This window comes from Zingiber officinale, chromosome 2A (genome assembly GCF_018446385.1).
Source record: "Zingiber officinale cultivar Zhangliang chromosome 2A, Zo_v1.1, whole genome shotgun sequence".
Classification (NCBI taxonomy): Eukaryota; Viridiplantae; Streptophyta; class Magnoliopsida; order Zingiberales; family Zingiberaceae; genus Zingiber; species Zingiber officinale.
Genome location: NC_055988.1, coordinates 14,927,125 through 14,946,717, shown reverse-complemented (window position 1 = coordinate 14,946,717; position 19,593 = coordinate 14,927,125).

The window sequence follows — 19,593 nt, the reverse complement described above, 5'->3', positions numbered from 1 at the left end:
GTGGGAGTAATATGTCACTGAATGAGTCAGTTTCTCAACAGTCTAACCTTCGAAGAAGTAGTCGTCATATTATTCCTCGGAGAAAGTTTGATATTGAGAATGAGGCATTGATGGTTCTCCCAGTTGATGATGAGGAACCTCGAATAGTTGAGGAAGCTTTGAGAAGCTCAGTTAGAAAATAATGGAAAATTGCAATGGATGAAGAAATAGAGTCAATGAGAAAAAATCAAGTTTGGGATTTAGTCGATCTTCCTCCAGGCCGAAAGGCTATTAGGAATAAGTGGATTCTCAAAGTAAAGAGGAAAACAGATGGATCGATTAATCGATACAAAACTCGATTAGTTGCAAAAGGATATACTCAAATGGAGGGTATTGACTTTGAAGAGGCATTCTCCCTAGTTGTGAAGTTTGTGTCAATACGTGTCATCCTAGCTATAGTAGCACAATATGACATGGAATTACATCAGATGGATGTAAAAATAGCTTTCCTTAATGGTAATCTTGACGAAGAAATCTATATGGTACAACCAGAAGGTTATGTTGTTGAAGGCCAAGAGAAAAGAGTATGTAGACTTAGGAAGTCTATATATGGGGTAAAGCAAATGTCAAGACAATGGAACATAAGATTTAATGAAGTAATATTGTCTTATGGTTTCAAAATGATCAATGAGGATCATTGTGTTTACCTAAGAAAGGAAAAAGGAAAGTTTGTCATTTTATCATTATATGTTGATGATATGCTAATAGCTAGAAGTGACATAAAGTATGTGATAGAAGTCAAAAGTTAGCTTTCATCACAATTTGACATAATAGATATGGGAGAAGCAGAGTATATCTTAGGAGTGAAGATCGTTAGAGACCGATCAAAGAGACTTTTGGGTTTGTCTCAAGAGGCTTATATCATTAAGATGCTGCAACACTTCAATATGTCAGATTACAACGTTGAACAAACGCCTATAGAGAAAGGTACTGTCTTGAGCAAAAGTATGTATCCCAAGACTCTTGAGGAAATAGCCGAGATGAAGAAAAAATCATATGCTTGTGTCATTGGTAGTTTGATGTACATTATGTTGTGTACTCGCCCTAATATAAGCTATGGTGTTGACTTAGTTAGTTATTTTCTAATTAAACCCAGGATCGAGACATTGGAAAGCGATGAAGAGGATAATTAAATACCTCAAAAGGATAACAGATTATGTATATGTTTTTCAAGGATTAAAGATGAGCCTGAGTGGCCACACAAATGCAAACTGGGCAGGAGACCTTGATGACAGAAAAATCACATCAGGCTATACCTTCTTGCTAAATGATGGTGTCATCTCATGGAATAGCAAGAAGCAGGCTTATGTAGCCTTGTCCACAATGGAAGCTGCATGGCTTGCGCATCAGTTGTGCAATAATATGTCTAGTTGAAAAAGGTTCCTAAAGCATTTGAAAATTGCTGAGGAAGGTGGGAGTCCTGTTACAATGTACTGTAACGGTCAAGCTGAGGATCTCAAATATCACAGCAAAAGCAAGCATATAGAATTAAGTATAATTTTGTAAGGAATATTGTGGACAAGAAAATGATGATTCTTGAGTACATCCCTACATGAAATATGCTTGTTGATCCTTTTACTAAGTCATTGACTAAAGAGTCATTTCATGGACATGTGAAGTCTTTGGGACTTCGAAGAATGTAACTAATTGTAAAGACATTTTGATAAATGAAAAATAGCATGATCTATTAAGTGTATATGCATGTCTTTGTTACATTCGAATATAAGTCTCGATAAGCATGTTGGCAGATTGAGATTAGTCCACTCACATGGACAATCATCTCTATTTGTCAAGTACAAATAGAGGTAAGACCGTTGCTTATGGGACAACTTATGTAGTTGTGAATAGAGACATACCCATAAGTTAAGGTCACCTTGATAATTGTGTCAAGATGAGATCATTTGTGTAATGATTGGAGTAAATGCACCCACCATTTACTGAATCTGCTTAAAGGCCAGATTAGAATTCATATGTTGAATTCAGGATTAGACATTAAGAATATCTAGATCTAAATCTGTACAATGTTAAATTTAGGAAAAACATGCGCTCTTTTTAGTAAATAGAATAACATCGTAGCATGTGATTCATACCACATGTGCTATGGCGATAAGAAGGTTAGTAAGAGAATGGATCCCTGCTTCTCTACTATGTGAGACCCTTGAGATTATAAGTTAATCTCAATCTTACCCTAAGTGACTATTTAGCTGTCTACTTAAAGTTTTGATCAGTGTCTGCTACTTTAGCATGTTTCCTATTGGCTATGGATGATTCGGTCTATGGAGCATAACTAGGAAAGTGACTGATTAGAATGAATAGATTCTAGCTAAAAAGGAATATTAAGATTGATTTACATCTATGACATTTATTACTAGTACCAGTTACATTTTTAGTTCAGTACATAAAATGTAATTGTGAATAATTTGTTTGATTGGAGATATTGAACATGCTCTTGACATATAGTTAATATGGGGGATTAGAGATGTTCATAATGATGTAAATAATTTAATCTAGGGTAAAGACAGGTCATTTATGTCTCTGATTCGTTCTATGAACATATGTCTCTGATTCGTTCTGTAGAGTAGCTAAGTAAGGTGTGACAATCTTCTTAGTAGTTGAATTCTCAATGTGCTTGCTGTCGCATGAACCATTTTCCCTAATGTATGGAATAAATGTTCTTATTTGGTCTTTGTGACTAAATTTTGCTCTGGTCTTCGTGACTTGATCCTCATAAAGTTTATGTGACTTATTTAATCCTTGTGACTAATTTTGCTCTAGTTTTCATGACATGATTACCTTGTAGTCTATGTGACTGACATGGTCTATGTAACCATATGGATTGACTTGGACGAGTGGGAGATGTTGGGCGTTACTGGAGACGAAGAGGCATAGTTTCCCCTTTGTTACTCTCTTTACTACAAATGCCAAGGAGACGAAGGGGCGTCGTTTCCCCTTCGTCTTCCTCAACCTTCTTATAAAGGTGCGTCCAAGCCTTTGAGAAGGGGGTCAATCATCAATCGGAGAGAGCGCGGCAGAAGGTGATTAAAAAGGGGTTGTGAGGAGATTTGGTCAAGCAGTAGAGAACGTTCAGAGGCCGGGATTTGGTTCATGAAAGAGTTTGAGGAGGTTTCGTGAGGTGATCTTCTCAGCGACAACAGCAGCAACGTCTCCGGCAGTGGTTCGGCGATTTCTTCGAGAGGTCACTGTGAGTGGTTGCCGTATTGTTTTATTACTGTTTCATGCTCTCAAAATTACCAACAGGAAGACACATGGAAAAATGGAGAGCATGCCTCATGTCTTCTTGTGCCCAATTAATAGAACTCGATCGGGCTTGGGGATCGGTAATATTGACTCGGTAACTCGATGGCTTGGCAAGTCAGATCGGCTCTATTAATTGGATAGTCAGCTCGGCTCGTCAGGAGGGCAGCTCGGCAAGTCAGAGAATCAAGTTGGTTTGCCAAGTGAGTCTATGTTGATCAAGTCCTGATCATGCCACCCAAACTCTTTGTTGACCGGTCCTACCACATGAGCCCTATTGTCTCCACCGCATCACTCTCTATTAAATTAATTATATTCTACAGTCATTCAATACAGACTAATTAATCAGTAATCATTATAATGATAATTGAGAAGCAAATAGAATATTGGCATGGGAGGTCATCAAAGGGGGCCACGTGTCATGGAGGTTAATAATCCTGCTGTCTGCTGAGGTGTAGTCAAAGGCAATGGAGAGTCGTTGCCTTATTCTGCAATGCCCTAACTCCAAGAAGGACCTCGGTTCCAGGATTTTTTTTGTAGTGACGTAGCCAAGAGTCCCTACAAGGTTCCCCGACTCCTAATGGACCCCTGACTCTGAAGAGACCCCCAACTCTGAATGAGTCCTAGATTCCCTAAAAGATTCTTGACTCCGAAGGGATCTCCGACTCCGAAGGAACCCCGAATGAATGGGACTCCCTAAAAGATTCCCCTACTCTGAAAGAGCCTCTTAACTTTGAATGGATCCTATACTCCTAGACTACTTGAAAGATTCCCCGACTCTGAAGGGAACTCACTTGAAGGCAAACGTTAGCCATTACTCGTGGAAGATGCAAGTAACAATGTCGTTTAGTCTGAAACTTGTGGGTAACGTCTTCATTTATTTTAGGATGTGAGTAATGTTAGTGGAAATCTTGGAACACGTGGAGAATATGGGAACGGAGCTATCACTCTATAAAAGGTAGCATGATCCTATGGTCGTAAGTACGCGCGCGCACGTATCCAAAACCCTACATTTCTCTTCTTCATTCTCCCTCCTCCACCAGAAACTAATTTAAGCATCAGAGTAGCTGTGTTGTGAACCCCTTGACCGTCATTCTAACTCTCCCTTTCTTGTCATTTTTCGTCCAGGATCCAGTGGATCTCTCAACCAATTCTCGTTGTTGCTAGGCTTCCGACGACCCAGTCAATATTCACTTCTACTTATTGGTGGCTCGTTCTTCTGTATTTTCAAGTAGGATCAAATTGACGCTGTCTATGAGAACATTGAGTTAAGACCTAAATTGAGACGTTAAGATAGATGACATTAGAAGACCTAACGTTATCGCCATAGCAATAGGCAATTTCGACAAATTGGTTGCTACCACAGTGCACGCGGTGTTGCAAGGACAACCCCAACAGCAAACACCGCCTATGCCCAATCCCAAAAAGAAGATATTACCCCCGTCAGCGGAAGTGAAACAAGGGCCTCGCCAATAGTTAACTCAGCAAATCGAAATGCCTCAAGGGGTAGTCCCCTCTCTAATTAATACCTCAGTTGTATAAGCATCTACCTCAGAATCCTCAAAAGAGGCCCCACATCGTGACCCTCTAAAAGGAATATCTCCTTTATCTGATGGAGAAAAGGTCCCCCGAACCTTCTATTCTCTCATAGCATCCTCTTGGATGAGTTGCCATGACATTTTCGAGCGCTGATCGGAAAATATAACGACATGACTAACCCTCAAAACCACATCTACAAGTTTGAGAATGCCTCCCTGTTATATTAATACATGGATTGCATCAAATGTCGAGTCTTCTTGACGACTCTATCAGGCTCAGTGTAAAGATGATTCAATCGTCTCTCTGCCTCCTCTATTCGGACCTTCGAGGACTTCAATGTCGTATTCATGTGGCACTTCGTCACTAGTCAGAGGTATCAAAAGACTCCGCATGACTTTTTTAGCCTTAAGTAAAAGCCTAAAGAACCTTTGAAGGAGTATCTGTAATGGTTCAATCACATGACTATGGATGCTCCTCTAGTCACCCTGAGGTGCAGGTCAATATTTTCTTACAAAGCCTAATCGATGGATACTTCTTCAGATCTCCTAGTCAACTTTGACGAACTGAAGGCTTGGGTACTGAAATATGTTTAGGTGGAGGAAGCCCAGTCTGTAAAAAATAAAAGGAAGTGTCAATTCTGATCTTCGTCTCTGCACAACAAGACCAAAAAGATCCCCTTCATCTGCTACGGAATCGAGAATTCATGAACCGAAAAGGTAAAAAGGTGGTGCAAACTATGGAAGCAGCCTCGACTCCTACTTCAAAATCCTATCAAGGGTTTCCTGAGGGAGGTCATTATTGTGCCTACGATCAATCAGAAACTCACCCCACTCGAGACTATCAGCATCACGCGAGGGAGTTAAGACGAGTGGCTGATCAATGGAAACTCGGTTGAAGTTAACCTAACAAGAGAAGATCTTTTGAATCATACAAGCATTGTCGTCATCCCAACCATGATGCTGATATTGATCACCAGTCATATTGTCGATCTCATTCTTCCCCTAGAGAGCCCCGAGTCTCCTCCTGATCTCGTTGGGAAGTAGATGAGGGGAAGGACAAGGACAAAAGGGGCAAAGACAAGATCCTCAATGGACTGTAAATATTTCAGGAGACTTGATTAATGGAGAGTTTTCTTACATCTGAAAGGTTCATGGTAGAAGGCTGGAGAATTATGCAATCAGTACCAGTTGGGGAAAAGTAAAATACCCTTCAATTAACTTCGGGCATGAGGATCTGGTAAGAATAAAAGCTCCTCGTGAAGGCACTCTAGTGATTGAGGCTTTCATCATCAACTACCAAGTAAAGAGAGTGTTCAAAGATATAGGAGGTTTTATCAACATCATCTTCAAAACGGCTTTTGACCAAATGTAGTTAGACAGAGAGAAACTTCATCATATACATATTGTTGGTGCAATATTCCTCAGGTCAAGGTTGACCTAGGTAACCAAGCCGAGTCTTGGTTTGGGTTTAGATGTTTGACAATAAGATATTGATTGAAGAAGAGTCAAGTAGGTCAAGGTTGACTGGATACTTGACTGGGAAGTCCTAACTGGGATGTTAGGCAAAATGAAAGACCTAGTGAGTGAAGCTAGGCAGTATGAAAGTCCTGGTGAGTGAAGCCAGGCAGAAGAAAAGTCCTGGTGAGTGAAGCCAGGCAGAAGAAAAGTCCTGGTGAGTGAAGCCAGGCAGAAGGAAGTCCTAGTGAGTGAAGCTAGGCAGATGGAAATCCTGGTGAGTGAAGCCAGGTGAAAGTCCTAGTGAGTGAAGTTAGGCAGATGGAAAATCCTGGTGAGTGAAGCCAGGTGAAAGTCCTAGTGAGTGAAGCTAAGCAGATGAAAAACCCTAGTGAGTGAAGCTAGGTGAAAGTCCTGGTGAGTGAAGCCAGGCAAGGGAAAATCCAGATGAATGATGCCAGACAGTGGAAAAATCCAGGTGAGTGAAGGATGACTGGATACTTGGCATGAAAGAAAAGTCCAAGTAGGTCAAAGGGATTGACCGGATACTTGGCACAGAGAAAAAGTCCAAGTGGGTCTAAGGGATTGATCGGACACTTGGTAAGGGAGTCCTAGCAGGTCAAGGGAGTGACTAGATGCTAGGCATGACATACCAACAGGTCAAGGTTGACCGGATGTTGGTTTGGGAGGTTTGGGACTTGGTTTTGGATAAAAATCAAGTGCTGGATCGATCAGTGGATCGATCCAGGCTCTGGATCGATCAGTGGATCGATCCAGACCTGTCCCAGCGAACAGAGAGCCTCTGGATCGATCCGTGGATCGATCCAGAGGTCCCAATCGATCAGTGGATCGATTGGGACGCGGCTGCTTCGCGCGATAAGCGCTGGATCGATCCGTGGATCGATCCAGGCGCGTTTCCAGAGCACAGAGGCGCTCTGGATCGATCCGTGGATCGATCCAAAGCCTCCCCGATCGATTGGGAACATTCGAATCGATCGGGATCCGACCGTTGACATCGTTTATAGCTGCAGGCGTTCGATGGCTGCGGCATTGATTCTCCGATTCACTCCAGAGCTCTCGCCAACTTCTCCACAGCGCTCACAAAGCTCAGATCGCCAGTTCTTGAAGGATCTTGGAAGCTCTCCAAGTCAAGAGGCGGATCAAAGCCAAGAAGAGAAGCTAGGGGGTTTTGTACTCATTGTAAGCTTGTAAGCTTGTATTTCTTGTATCCTTTCCCTCTCTTCTTGTATTGAGTTTTGTAGGGCTTCTCCGCCCTTGGTAGTTACCATAAAGGAGAGTTTTATTTAGTGGAGGGTGTGTGTGTTGGTGTGGATCCTTGGATTAGTCACCTCTTGTGAGGTGGATACCAAGTAAAACCAACCGTGTTAGCGTTATGTGTTTGTTTCTGTATTTTCCGCTGCACATCTTTGAAGGAACAAGCAACGCCAAGCAACGAGCGAACGCGACGAGCTATTCACCCCCCCCCCTCTAGCTACTTTTGGTCCTAACAAGTGGTATCAGAGCAAGGTTGCTCTTCACCGGAATCACCGCCGGAAGGGGCAAACATATCAAGAAAAGCTAGAGGGTGAAGAAGTTGGAGCAAATTCTTCAAGCTCAAGATTTTATCAAGCTCAACTTCAAGATGCAATTCCAAGATGGACTTGGATTTGACACAAGGGTGGCTCCACCATACACTTCTACGAGTTTCGATTCTTGGAAATCAAGAATCGAAAATTTTCTTATGATGGAGATAGAGCAATGGTTTGCTCTAATGGAAGGCTTCAAGGCTCCAAGAAATTCAAAGGGCAAAGTTCTAAAGAAAAGCAAATGGAGCCCGGAACAAGTCCAAAGGTGCGAGGCAAATGACAAAGTGACCAAGCTTTTGGTCAATTTATTGCCAAGCACCATTCTTTGCAAAATTGGAGAATTTGAAGATGCAAAGGAACTTTGGAGCAAATTGGCTAAGCTTCATGAAGAGATCCCCTCCACTGTACAAGATCATGAAGAATCCAGAGAGGGTGACTCTTTGGAGCAAGACCAAGAGGAGGACTCCGAGGTTGAGAGATGCTCAACCTCCGAAGAAGAGGAAATCCAAGAAACTTCATCCTCAAGGGAATGCAACGAAGGGAACAAGGAGGGAGCATACTCCCTGTTTCATATTCAAGATGATGAAGTCTCCACCTCTAGGATTGAGGGGGAGCAATCCTTGGTGACACCGGATCAAGAAGAAGGAGAAGCTTCTACATCCGGGTCAAGAGATGAAGAGATTGAAGAAGCTTCTACCTCCACGAGTCAAGAAAAATCAAATGGAGGAGAATCAAGATCAGATCAAGAGGAAGCTTCTACCTCCGGATCCAAAGGGAAAGATGTCACCCCTACAAGCAAAGGTATAAATATTTCAATTAAAAATAAAAATCATATTATATGCTTTGAGTGTAGGGAACATGGGCACTACAAGAGCAAGTGCCCTAAATTGGCCAAGAAGAAGGGCCAAGTGGCACAAAAGGGCAAGGCGAAGCCCAAGGAGATCACCCCCGGGACAAAGAAGAGCAAGGAGCACATTGTGTGCTTCTTGTGTCAACAAAAAGGGCATTACCGAAGTCAATGCCCCAAGGGGAAGAAGATGGTCAAGGCTCATGGAGGAAGCTCTAGTCAAGGGGGAGCCTCTAAGGGAAAGAAGAAGGTAACATTTATTGAGCCTACTCCTTTACATTATGGTAAAAAGCATGATAGTTCAAATTTTTATCATTTTAATGCGATTTACCATAAGAATAGGAAGCATGAGGGCTTTAAGGAAAAGCATGTGGCCCTACATGCCAAAACTACTATCCCTAAGGCTAGGAATGTAGGTAAAAACCTAGGCGATAACTCTAAGGATGTAAGATACAAGCCTAGAAACAAAAATGCTCATGGATCAAATGAAAAACCAAAAACTAAGGACTTAGTGATAGAAAATCAAGTCTTGAGATCAAGGCTTGATAAAATGGAAAAGACCCTAAAAAGGATGGAAAATATCCTATTAGGGCAAAATGAGCATAACCTAGGTTTAGGGGTACAAAAGTCATCCAATGGCCATAGAGGTTTGGGATACAAACCAAAGGCTAAGAAGGATGTGCCCTCTTACCATAGAGTTCCATATAGTTATGGAACAAACCCTAGGTCTAGTGGTCAAGCCAAGAATACTAGGGAAGTCATCCCTAAGAGTATTTTTGCAATAAATGTGACTAAGACTTCTAAGAAGTCTAAGAAAGTCACAAACAAGGTCACAAGGGAGGTTATCCCTAGAGTTGACCTAGAAAATGTGACCAAGGCTTCTAAGAAGCCCAACAAGGTCACTAGGAAGGTATCTAGGGAAGTTATCCCTAGTGAGTACCTAGAGCATCCAAGGAGCACCAATAGGTGTTGGGTTCCTAGGAGCATCTTCTCTACCCCATAGATGGGTTAGAGAGTGTCAACTCCGATTAGAAGGGTAGTTAACCCAACTTTGAGGAAATTGACACTCAAGGAGCATTTTCAAGGTTTTAGTTAACCTTTGAAAATGAAATGGACCTATTATTTACTCCTTGAAAGAGTAAAATGTGCCAAATTGGAGAAGTATTGATTTTATTTTAAAGTGGCACAAATTTGAGAAAACACAAGAACTACCAAGTTGGGATTTTGGTATGTTCTTAGGAAATTTAAGGCAATCCGGGCCTTAATTCAAAAGTGCTACTCTTGAAGAAAAATGGAATATGCCAACATTTGAGGGCATGTTTATTTTCAATTGGCATACATTAAATCAAGGAAATTAGAAATGCCAAATTTAGGCTTTGGCATTCTCTTGTAGCACTTTAGGGCAATCTAGGTTTAAGGTGTAAGTTTAGCTAAGATTTTAAGGATACTTAGATAGCTAATCTAGGTATATTTTATTTATGCTAAATCTTGCCATGATTGTTTGCCCATCATATGCCATGACATCATGTCTAGTTTTTGCATTCATGTTTTATTATGAAAAATCCAAAAATACCATGTCATGACATTCATACATCATGTAGTAATAGGATATTTTCTTTTGAAAATTATTTTCTTTTGATGTATGCCATAACATAATCATGCATTTAAGTTTAATTCCTTGTAATTAAGGACAAATGGCATCTAACGACACTTATTGACAAGTGACATCCTGGGTGGATGTCTAATATCTCTAAAATGTCTAGATAAATATGCATGATCCCTAGATTAGGGCAAAAACCAAAATCTACATCTCACAAAGGCTATAAGGTGACTTGTATGTGTTTTAGTGCATATTATATACAAGTGAGATGTTAGGATGATGAACAAAACTCAAGATGTTGATTTAGTGCATTCTTTTGAGTTTTAGTTTCATCAAAACACATAGTTATGTGTTTTCCCATCATTGGGAAAGCTAATGTACAAGTCATGTGCATTAAGCCCAAGGAATGTGATGGGATATTGGTTTTGGAAATGTTTTTAAAATGTTTTTGGAAAACCTTGGTGAAGGCTATCTTTTGATAGTAATCACCATTGAATAGTTAGACACAAACTTGAAGAAAAACACTAAAGTTTTTGCAAGTTTTCAAGTTTGTGTCAATCTTTGAAAATATGATGTATTTTCATAGAAAATTATTTTTCCATGATTAAAGATGCCCTAAATAATGTCTACACGAAATTTCATAATTTTTGGATTTTTGTAGAATTTTCTAGGGGTTTCTGAAGTTGACTGAAATGGAATTTCAGCAACTATCAGAGCTCCGATCGATCCATGGATCGATTGGAGTTCCTGAATCGATCCATGGATCGATTCAAACGGCAATTCCCGCGAGCAGAAGCTCGCTGGATCGATCAGCCGATCGATCCAGGTAGTCTGAATCGATCAGTGGATCGATTCAGAAAGGTTCAATCGATTGGAACCCAACTCCAATCGATCCAAGTTGCTGATTTTGGCTGGGAAGGCCTGATTTCAGCATCTTTGAATCTCTTTGAGTCTAGGTAACCATTCCAAACCCCTTAAATACATTTGTATACATACAAAGGGTGTTTTCATGTTGAAAACAAGGATGGATTGGTTAATGAAGACTAAGTAGAAGTTTAGGTTGAGGTTGTTTCAAATTTTGAATATTTGAACCTCAAAACTTCTAAATTTGGGTTTCCTAATGTTTTAGGGATTCCAAGTCATTGTTGGTGCAATGACAGAAGTTACCACCATGTCTTTAGGGGGAGGGACTCTTTTAAGACATGAAAATTATTTTTCATGAACCTTGGAAGGTGGTCAACCTTCTGTTGTGAACTTGCTCAAGGTTGAGCATTTAAACTTGAAATGGGGAGAAATGGGGAGTGGATATCCTCATTATTTCAAGTGGACACTCAAGTGGTAGATAATGCTCAAGGTTGGGCAGTTGTCTACATTGAGGGAGAAGTTAAGGATAAATGAAGGGTATGGGACCTTCATTATCGTGTTGATCACAACGAGTGATGTTGTGAACAACGATGAGCAACTCTTCAGGGGGAGAGTCTTCAACAAATGGATTTGTTGAAGTGTGCCCAGAATTGGAGCATAGGTTGATGTGTGTCCAACGATGGGTTGATGTGTGTCAATAGGGGGAGAATGTATGGTTAAGCTTAGTCCTTCATTACCTATGGGAAGGTCATAGGGGGAGAATGAAAGGACTCATGAAAGGGAGTAAGTTAGGCTTTCATTACCTAGAGGGAGTTTGCCCTCTTAGGGGGAGAATGAAGAGCTTAATTTATGCTTTCATTACCTAGTGGCATGAAGAAGGAGGCTATGGGATTAGCCTAACTTACATATGGGATTGTAAGTGTTATTGTGGTATTGTCAAACATCAAAAAGGGGGAGATTGTTGATGCAATATTCCTCAGGTCAAGGTTGACCTAGGTAACCAAGCCGAGTCTTGGTTTGGGTTTAGATGTTTGACAATAAGATATTGATTGAAGAAGAGTCAAGTATGTCAAGGTTGACTGGATACTTGACTGGGAAGTCCTAACTGGGATGTTAGGCAAAATGAAAGACCTAGTGAGTGAAGCTAGGCAGTATGAAAGTCCTGGTGAGTAAAGCCAGGCAGAAGAAAAGTCCTGGTGAGTGAAGTCAGGCAGAAGGAAGTCCTAGTGAGTGAAGCTAGGCAGATGGAAATCCTGGTGAGTGAAGCCAGGTGAAAGTCCTAGTGAGTGAAGCTAGGCAGATGGAAAATCCTGGTGAGTGAAGCCAGGTGAAAGTCCTAGTGAGTGAAGCTAGGCAGATGAAAAACCCTAGTGAGTGAAGCTAGGTGAAAGTCCTGGTGAGTGAAGCCAGGCAAGGGAAAATCCAGATGGATCAAGGATGATCGGACATCTGGTGCTGGGAAGTCCAAGTAGGTCAAAGGATTGACTGGATACTTGGCATGAAAGAAAAGTCCAAGTAGGTCAAAGGGATTGACCGGATACTTGGCACAGAGAAAAAGTCCAAGTGGGTCTAAGGGATTGACCGGACACTTGGTAAGGGAGTCCTAGCAGGTCAAGGGAGTGACTAGATGCTAGGCATGACATACCAACAGGTCAAGGTTGACCGGATGTTGGGTTGGGAGGTTTGGGACTTGGTTTTGGACAAAAATCAAGTGCTGAATCAATCAGTGGATCGATCCAGGCTCTGGATCGATCAGTGGATCGATCGCATCTGTCCCGATCAGAGCCTCGGATCGATCCGTGGATCGATCGAGGTCCCAATCGATCGATGGATCGATTGGACCGCGCTGCGCGATAGCGCTGGATCGATCCGTGGATCGATCCAGCGCTTTCGAGCAGGCGCTCTGGATCGATCCGTGGATCGATCCAAAGCCTCCCGATCGATTGGGAACATTCGAATCGATCGGGATCCGACCGTTGACATCGTTTATAGCTGCAGGCGTTCGATGGCTGCGGCTGATTCTCCGATTCACTCCAGCTCTCTCTTCCACAGCGCTCACAAAGCTCAGATCGCCAGTTCTTGAAGGATCTTGGAAGCTCTCCAAGTCAAGAGGCGGATCAAAGCCAAGAAGAGAAGCTAGGGTTAGGGTTTTGTACTCATTGTAAGCTTGTAAGCTTGTATTTCTTGTATCCTTTCCCTCTCTTCTTGTATTGAGTTTTGTAGGGCTTCTCCGCCCTTGGTAGTTACCATAAAGGAGAGTTTTATTTAGTGGAGGGTGTGTGTGTTGGTGTGGATCCTTGGATTAGTCACCTCTTGTGAGGTGGATACCAAGTAAAACCAACCGTGTTAGCGTTGTGTGTTTGTTTCTGTATTTTCCGCTGCACATCTTTGAAGGAACAAGCAACGCCGAGCAACGAGCGAACGCGACGAGCTATTCACCCCCTCTCTAGCTACTTTTGGTCCTAACACATATCCCCTGTATCTGTTCATAGGACATGAGGTATAGCCACTCGACGAGATTGACCTCTCCCTTTCATTGGAGGAGGAGCGATTAATGCAAACACGACATACATTCTTCATCATCGTGAACACGACTTCCACTTATGACATCATACTAGGAAGACCGTCGCTAAGTGCTTTCCAATGGCAATCTCTACTTTTTATCAAAAAATTAAGTTTTCGATGGGAAGTCAAGTCAGGAAGGTGAAGGGTGACCAGTTGATGGTAAGAAAATGCTACATTGATGCAATTCAGACGGACTTACATAAGGCTCGTCGAACTCAAGATACTACAATCCAAGTTGTCCAGGAGTCGTTGATATCCTGGCCGGAGGGTCATAAAAACATGCAAGTTCATCCCGACTAGATGGATGGAGTCACCCGAGTAGCCACAAATCTCCTCTCTAAGTTCAAATAGAAATTAATTACTTGTCTCTTGCGCAACCACAATATCTTGGATTGGTCGTTGAAGGATGTTATAGGCATTTCCCTGACTGTGATGGTTCATCGGCTAAACACGCTCCCAAATGTTCGACCTGTCTGACAAAAGAAGCAGAATTTCTCACCAAAGTAGAACCAAGCGATTCAGACGAAAATTGATAAGTTCATGGAAGCTAAGTTGGGCATGTACGAGAGGTTCAATTCTTGACTAGGCTCGCCAACATGGTGTTAGTGTCCAAGTCGACGAGCAAGTGAAGGGCCTGCATAGACTTCTGAAACCTCAATAAGGAATGCCCGAAGGATTGCTATACTCTCCCTCACATCAATCAACTGCTAGATTCAACCTCCGACTGTGAACTCATATGCATGTTAGATGCCTATCAAGGCTATTATCAAATTACCCTGACTTTCGAGAATCAAGAAAAGGTCAGTTTAATCATTGCTAATGGACCTTTTATTATACCATCATGTTGTTCGGCCTAAAAGGTCAGTTACTACCTTGGGGTACTAACAATCTCTCCCTTTTTAATGTCATCAAACCCAAGTTAAGTTAGGGTAAATCATAAACAAATAGCAGTTATAATTTTTATAAAAAATTACAAGTACAAAAATTAAATCAAGTACAAAATTTAAAAAAAATAAAATTGTACTACCCTTCCCCTAAACAGACATAATCTTTACTGCTCCGCTTTTTTATTACATTAAAAGTGGAATACGTTAAACATATAACTTGGAAGGTCTAAAAATTCTAAAGGAAAAATAAGAAAATTTTTGACAAAATTTAAAAAATTTACATTTTGATCACTAATTCATAAAAATTTTAAAAGATTGTTTAGATTAACTTTTAAAAAACTTAAACAAATTTTAATGATTAGACATTTTAAATAAAATTTTCTAACAAAAATTTGAAGCATTAGTTGAATACTTCACAGTAAGTCAATTAAATATTCAATTCAGTAGTTGACTTTCATGTTGCGGCGAGACACTAGGCCTTCTTGGTTATTGAATCATCAACAACTTCTAGACAAAACATCTTAAAGAATTTAAACATTTAATTTTTTTGCTAAAAGCCCTGAGTCTAAAAAAATAGTTAACCTAAATATGATTTTGGAACCCAGTACAGACTCCTACCTACTAGATTTATTAAAAATTTGAGAGGAACATAACTTCTGGAGATTTTTCTAATTTTTCCTTGGTGTTTTCTAATATACCAATTTAGCCTATTATACTTTCTAAATTTTGGTTTTTGAAAGTTATTCAGTTTCAAACATACATGTTCATTTTTCAAACTTTCGATTTGTATTTTTAATTTATCATATTTTAATTTTAAATTATTAAACAAATCTAAAGGGCATGCATTAGCTAATTGTCTTTTCGAGTCTATATTTTCTTTTTCTAATTTTACTAAATCCTTAGAAAGATTTTAATAAATTTAAACGACTTTTCAGGAGATAAGGCACATACCTAATTAACTTACCTCGTATTCTGATGCTCCCCCTTCATCGTAGCATTCCTCTGATGATCCTCCTCTTTCATCGATGCTCATCTCTGAGCTGCTTTCGCCTTCTTTTTATAGTCTGCCATTAGGAGTCTGCCATTAGGGCTAGTCCGGCATAGGCTTCGACTTCATATTCAGATGACGTGTCATCCCACGTCACCTTTAGATTATGCTTGGGTCGGGTTGACTTCTTGTTCTTTTCCATGTCTTTGTTCTTCAATTTTGGACAGTTATCTTTGACATGTCCTTCTTCATTGCAGTTGTAACACCGAACCTTCCTTTTACTCTAAGTTTGTTTCTTTGCCTGCAACTTACTAAACTTATTAGTTTAATAAATTTATTGAATTTTCTTACCATTAGGGTTGCTTTGTCTTCATTGATTGATGTTTTGGAGTCAGGATCTTCCTTCTTGGCTTTCAAGGTAAGATTGTTGTTTGACTTTTCGATTTTTTTTAAAATCTGCACATCGAGTTTCATGAAGTTCAAAAGTAGAAAAATAAATTCTCTAGTGTACTTATCTCGAAGTCTTTAGAGATGTAGTATGCATCTACTAAGGTTGACCATTCTGGAGTTCTCTAGAAGGCGTTGAGTGCGTACCGGATTGAATCTCGATTCGTTACCGATTCTCCAAGATTGTTGAGCTAAGTGATGAGTTCTTTGATCCGTGCTTGGAGTTGCGCTACCTTTTCTCCATTGTTCATCGGCAAGTTTGTTAGCTGGGTTTGGAAGATGTCTCACCTTGCAAACTTTGCTTCCGAAGTACATTCGTGGAGTTTCAAGAATTTCTCCCAGAGCTCTTTGGTGAAGTTGTAGTTGCTGATTCGATTGACCTTCTGTGGCAGAAGGATGCTTAGCAGATAGAACTCTGCTTTACTATTCGCCACAAAGTCAGCTTGTTCTTTCTTCATCCATAAACACTCTTCTTTTCCAGCTCCATGTTGGTCCTTGGGGGCTACAAAATCATATTTCATAATTAATAGAATCTCAAAATTCATTTTAAAAAATATCTCCATCCGGTGTTTCCATTACGCGAAGTCTCCCTTGAACTTTGGTGGATGAATACTTGCACCGACCATCGTCTCATTACTTCAGTCAGCGGTTAGTCCTTCTAAGGCAACCTAGCTTTGATACCACTTGTAGAACCCTTGGCGGTCGACTAGAGGGAGGTGAATATCCTTGCAAAACAAAGTGAAACTTCCTCAATCTTTATAGCTTTATCAAAAATAACACTTGCATAAAAATAATTTTAAAAACTAAAATTAAAAAGAAGAGGCACAAAGAAATTACTTGGTTACAACCGGGGAGGTTGTTAATCCAAGGAAGTTGAAAGAGCACTAAACACTCCTTCTGACAGAAAAGTCTCTTACAGCAGTTGAAGTACTTAAAATACGAAGCTAGACAAAAGAAATCGTTTACAAGTATTCTCAAGTGTTTTACTCAACCATTTGGACCAGGGTTGTATTTATAGTTCTGGTCGGGGCACCTGGAAGGGTTCCAGGCGCCTCTAGGAGGATAAAACTTTATCCTCGTCATAACGGATCATGATTATCGCGATCCGGATAAAATTCATGGTATGAGCGCCTGGACCAAGTTAACCTTGTGTTAACTTGTTTGGTCAGGTTCTTGCTCTGGCTCCGTTCGCTTGGGTCTGAGGCTTCCACTCCAGCTCTAGTTTCGCTTACTTGGGTGATTTCGACCATCCGAAATAGGGTTCACCCGAACGTAACTTCCGATCTTCTCGAATATTCTTCCGCTCTAGTTTCTCATCTCTCAGAAACGTCATGCGTCTCCTTCTCGTCCGCCCGCATACTTTTCTGCACCACCTCGTCCCTCGAACGAATCAAGTCCGTCGGCTCTCTCCCGTGTCGTCCTTCTCACTAGCTACGTCTTTTGCTCGACTTCCTGTGCTCCTCAGTTTCTGCACACTTAGACATAGAGTTAAAAATCAACATGACCTAATTTGACTTGGTTGATCACATCAAAACTATCTTTGGGTACTAACAGAACATGTTGATGCAATCGACCTCTAGTGTTTCAATGTTTGATAATATATTAATGTATGGTCAGATTGAATAAGGGTTAATCCAAATAAGACTTAATGTTTGAAAGAGAGAAGTTTAGTTAGGACTAGATGACTAGCAAGGGTAAGTCCTAATGGAAGGTTAGGTAGGTGAGAAGTATACTAAGTGACTAATCCTAACTTGAGGTTAAACAAGTTAAAGTCTTGGTTAGTGAAACCAGGACCTAGTAAGTGAAGGTAGGTGGTGGAAGTCATAGTGATGAAGTCAGGCCCTAGTGAGTGAAGCTAAGTGGTAAAAGTTCTGGTGAGTGAAGTCAGACAATGAAAGTCCTAGTGAGTGAAACTAGGCAATCTTAGGAGGAGGCAACCATAAGTCATGAGAAATCTTGGAAGAGTAAACTCCAAACATGTGTGACCAACTAGTTTTCAGTTGACCACACACGATCTACCATACCAATGAATTCTTAATACTGCTAAAATTGTTTTACCTTACTATTTTATATCTATTGTGTTAACTCAGTCTTGTAGGTAAGCCTTAGTAGATCAGGTTGATCGGACACTTAACAAGACCAAAGAAAATCCAAACAGGTCTAAAGGATCAGATGTTTGACAGGTAAGGTCAGGTAAATAACTGGAGAAGAGATCTTGTGAGAACGAGTCTTGATAGGACTTTAGGCGCAAGTCCAGTTTAGGCTCATTTTGGAAACCTAGACTGAGACCGTGACTAGATCTTGGTCTCAAAAAGACAAAATATAATTAATAATGCTTATAAATTGTGCTAACTCTATTTTGTAAGTTTTATTATTTTTTTCCGTGCATTAATATGTCTCTGTAGGAGTTAGAAGTAAAAGAAGTCTTGGATACTATTCACCAGATGTGCCTTGAATGGATTGAAGGTGCCTCAAAGTAGCTGACCGAAGTTTCTACACTGGAGATGCGGAGGCGCCTTAATGCTAGACGCGCGGAGGTACCTCAGGAGGAAGAAGGCGCCTCTCCACTTGGATAAGGCTTGCTACTGCAGAGGATAGAGTCTTGATAGACTGAGGCACCTTCGTGTGGGATAAGAACCAACATCTTCGGTGAAGATCAGATCAACTGGAGGCACCTCTAAGGGAAGGAGGTGCCTCAGATTCTCAATGAAAAAAGCTGCCAAACAGCCTTCAATGGACAATAATTCAAAAAGCTTCAACGACTCTTCGGCTACTACAACAATGCTCTATTGCTATGTTACTTCTCCAAGGATATCTGATAGTTGTTAGCAGACCGACACCAACTCCTGAGCGCTTCGAGAACCTCTTTCTGCGAGTTGGTAACAAAATCAATTATTGTATTTTTTTTTATTACTAGTAAAAAGGGAATGTAGGTTGTTACACTTTCCTTTCTTCGATATTTTGTATTTGATTCCCTCTTCCAGTGGTTCTGGAAGAGGTTTATAGTGGATTATCCATCAATACGGTCCGAGGGATCATAGGTCTTGGAGTAGAAGTCGTCGAAGGTTTTAAACCAAATAACTCCTCGAGTTCTTGTGTTCTTTTCGTTTCTGTCTTTATTTTTAGTTTTCCACTACGTACTCACTTTATTTTAAAACTAAAAGATAGATTTTTAAAATCACGCGAGTCACCCTCCCACCCCCACCCCCCTCCTCCTCTCATGTGTGCACCGATCCTACAAAACATGTGGGTAACGCTGCCGTTTAGCCCGAAAATTATGGGTAACGCCTTTATTTATTTTTGGAGATATGGGTAATTATGTTAATAGGAATCTCATAATACGTGGAGAGCATGAGAACACAACCACCATTCTATAAAAGGTAGCCTGATCATATGGGCGCAAGTACGCAGATACGTATCAAAACCCTAAATTGTTCTTCTTTGTTCACCCTCCTCCATCAGAAACTAACTTGAGCGTTACAGTGGATGCGCCTGAGACTCTCTAACTGTCATTCTAAGCCT